The sequence below is a fragment of the Populus euphratica genome, unplaced genomic scaffold (genome assembly GCF_000495115.2).
Source record: "Populus euphratica unplaced genomic scaffold, PopEup_1.0 scaffold18.1, whole genome shotgun sequence".
Lineage (NCBI taxonomy): Eukaryota > Viridiplantae > Streptophyta > Magnoliopsida > Malpighiales > Salicaceae > Populus > Populus euphratica.
Genome location: NW_011499881.1, coordinates 701,014 through 705,301, shown reverse-complemented (window position 1 = coordinate 705,301; position 4,288 = coordinate 701,014).

Genomic DNA, 4,288 nt, shown 5'->3' with positions numbered 1-4,288 from the left:
GTTGCATTTGAATTCGTGTTGTTCTGGCGTTGTAGTTGACCAGGCCTGCAAATTCACACTGGTTTTCGGTTAAATATGATAAAGTCCATGTGTTTCTTCAGTTTTATCATCTATGGTACTTTTATTGTGCTTAAATTTGTAATGCTCTTGAAGTTTTGTTTCGTCACAACTGTGTGGTGCTGTGTAGGGTCTTTACAAAGACTGTTATGAAGACTTTGTCAATTCTTTACTTTTTTGAGTTTATACAGCATGTATGTTCATTTGGAAAAAGAATTAGATTGGGCGCTTGATATGGTTCAATCTCTGTTGTTGCCCATATGGAAGTTATGGAATATACCTAGGAACCAGGCTGAACATTCTAACATTACTTACATGATGGGCTTAAATCACTTTATGCTCCTCTATTTGGACCGATGAACATGAAGGTTTGAGGAGTGCAGATGTTACATTCTCCTATCTTAAACTGGATGACATTTTGTGGAACTCTGATTATTCTGTGTCTTGATGTCATATTGTTGTTCAGTATTGCTTAGGATATTTTTTTTCCTGGTTTGTTGTAATGGATATGTAGATGGAGGTGGTCCTTGTAAATTTCAATTGCTTTTTATGATAGTGATAAACTCAAGATCAATTAAAGATGTTTTTGTGTTGTACTATGTCAAGCTATGTGATTTGTGATCCTGTGTTTTAAATATATTTTTTTGGGGGATTTTTGTTTTTGGGATGTTTGAGCTGTTCATCAGAAATAAAACTTGGATGGTGATATCATCATAGTGCTGGCATTAATTGTTCATAATTCTCATCTGCGTTCCTTTGAATGCAGTGATAGTAGAACAAGCCTGATCGTTCTGAATCTCAGCTTCGGTTTGGCCTCTTTGTAGTCTGAAACCCTCCTAGGTGTAGTGAGATGTTTTGTACCATAACGTAATGGTTATAGTTAAATGAATGGGAGCTCACTAGTGGCACTAAGCAGATGTATGCGACTGTCTTTTTGTGCTTGATGCTAAACTCATTCAAAGGGATGTCAATGTACAGGGTGTAGAAAGCTCTAGCCATTTGGTTTGCACTCGGCTATGGGCTAAATGTATTTTTTATTTCTACAAAAGATTTGTATATATAGGTTTTTTAGATGTATTTTTATACATAAAAAAAATTTGAAGTGTAAATTAAAAAGCTCATGTATGCATATAATTATATAATTATATAGATTGAGAATTATGTATGTATGCTAATAAAGGGTAAAAAAAGGTATGCATGGTAGAGTATTTCTTGTTTGTGTGTGCTGAATTGTTTATTAAAATTAATTTTTTTAATTAAATGATATTAAAAATACATACATATTAAATTGATTAAATAAAGTAAAAATAAAAAAATATTGATTAAATAAAGTAAAAATAAAAAAAAATATTATGCAACGTAGCTAATATTAAAAATCTTATTTGAAAATAAATATTTTTTATTTTTTAAAAAAAGTTGTTATATACAAAAAAAAAATTATAAATGAATTAGAATGATCTTTTAAAAAATTAAATACATATAACATTATTATAAAACAATCTCTATAGAAAAAAGATTAAATAAGAAAGAAAATCACAAATAAAAGATGTTGATTGAAATATAAATTTAGAAGTTATTTAAAAAAAAAAGATGTTAGTAAGAAAAAGCAATATCAGATAAAAAAAATTAATTGTTATGGTTTAACTCATTAAACTTATAATCTGGACTATAAATTTAATCAAGTTTAATATTTTTTTATTTAAATTTATATTCAACCTAAAATAATAAAGAAGAGAATCACATCGAGCTTAGAATCATGAGTCTATAGCCTAGTGTAAAGTCATGATAAGTCATAAATAAAATAATTGAGAAATATAATGTGTAAATCTCTAATCTAAAAATTAACAAATTATAGTAATTATTAAATAGAACAAGCATGGGTATGCAAAATATTAACAAACAATAAATTATTTAAATTTTTAAATCAGATAAAAACATTATTTAAAGAAGAAAATTTATAAAATTGAAGAGGATGATTTATGAAAAAATAGAAGGGAGTGCAAATAAATTAACTTGTGACCCTTTGCATTAGAAATGTAGACTATCAGTATGAACCATAGCTACAATCATGTCTTTTGGATTGAAAATAGTTAAAAAAAAATCAAAAAAAATTATAAATGAATTAGAATGATCTTTTAAAAAATTAAATACATATAACATTATTATAAAACAATCTCTATAGAAAAAAGATTAAATAAGAAAGAAAATCACAAATAAAAGATGTTGATTGAAATATAAATTTAGAAGTTATTTAAAAAAAAAAGATGTTAGTAAGAAAAAGCAATATCAGATAAAAAAAATTAATTGTTATGGTTTAACTCATTAAACTTATAATCTGGACTATAAATTTAATCAAGTTTAATATTTTTTATTTAAATTTATATTCAACCTAAAATAATAAAGAAGAGAATCACATCGAGCTTAGAATCATGAGTCTATAGCCTAGTGTAAAGTCATGATAAGTCATAAATAAAATAATTGAGAAATATAATGTGTAAATCTCTAATCTAAAAATTAACAAATTATAGTAATTATTAAATAGAACAAGCATGGGTATGCAAAATATTAACAAACAATAAATTATTTAAATTTTTAAATCAGATAAAAACATTATTTAAAGAAGAAAATTTATAAAATTGAAGAGGATGATTTATGAAAAAATAGAAGGGAGTGCAAATAAATTAACTTGTGACCCTTTGCATTAGAAATGTAGACTATCAGTATGAACCATAGCTACGATCATGTCTTTTACAATTGAAAACAGTTAAAAAAAAAATCAACAAAAAAAGTTATGATAATTATAAATAAAAATCTTCAATAAATTAATTTAAAAACCTCACTGATTTAAATAAATTATGCAGGGGATGAAATTCAGATTTTTTGTGAAAAGAATTATCGACTATCTAATTTTACAATATTGAGTATATCTTTTGATTTGACTATTGAATCAAACTGGAATCTTACGAGTAGTCCATTGATATATACTTTTACCATGAGCTAAATTTTCAGGTCAATTAAAGTTTAGAAAAGCCTTATAGAAATTCTAACTAGCCCAAATTGGATAGAAAAAGACTTATATAATTATAAGAGGTAAAATGATCATTCAGGTTTATTGGGATAAAAAAAAAAAGATTGTTATAACTGCAAACCCAAAAGCCATGAAAACAACTTGTAAAACCTTTATCTTCTCCTAAGGCCTTGAGAGAATCAACAATAATTAAGAGCTTTAGGTGAAATTGAGTTTGTCTTTGAGAGAAAATATATCAAAAATAAATAACTTTACAGTTATATCTCCACTTTACTTTTTTGGGTTAGGTTTTTATTTGGATATGTTGTTCTTCACTATATTTGATACATTCTAATTGTAGGAAGGTGCAATATCAAGCTCTATATGAGAGATATGGTCAATGAAACATTTATGAAGAAAAAAAAAACATTTTGTGCATAAATATCTGCTAGACCCAGCTCTTAGGTTTGGCAGGTGTTGTCATGCTTAGTAGATTAGCCTGATTTGCCACTAAGCCAATGAGGTGGGTTTGACTTGTGTTTTTTAAAAATGTCAAATCTAAGAATTTTTATTATTATAGCCCGAATATTTGCTACACTTATAGATTCAAACATAATACTTGAATATAACATCATCAATTCTATATATTTTTATATAAAATCTTAAAGGATTTACTTCTTAATAAATAGACTTAATTAAACAAGCCTATACTCCGCCAACATCATTAGATGTATTAAAGTCTTTCATGACTCGCATTATCTGTATATTTTATTTTAGCTAAATAAAATGAGTAGAGTACAAACCAAACACAACTTAAAATATCACATAAGTAAATTTACATTTTAGTTCATCCTCTTAATCAAAAAACACAACTCATAAGTTATAAATATATCATGAGACCTCCATGATAAAAGGTTTATAATCTTCATTCCTTACAGTATATATATTTTTAGATCATCTTTTTATATAATATTTTTATATTTTTTCTTTTTAAAAATATACTTATTTAAGCATTGGAGAGTTTTTACGTTCACTAAAGAGAATTTTTTACAAGTACTGATTACAAGTCCATTGGTGTACCAAGCACCAAGTATAAATTATCAATCACTTTAATTAAAAAAATAAATAAATTTATTAAAACTTATTAATTAATTGATTTTCCAATTTAAAATTCTTGTTTCCAAGTTCAATTGATTTTCAGGATATCATTACTATTTAAAAATC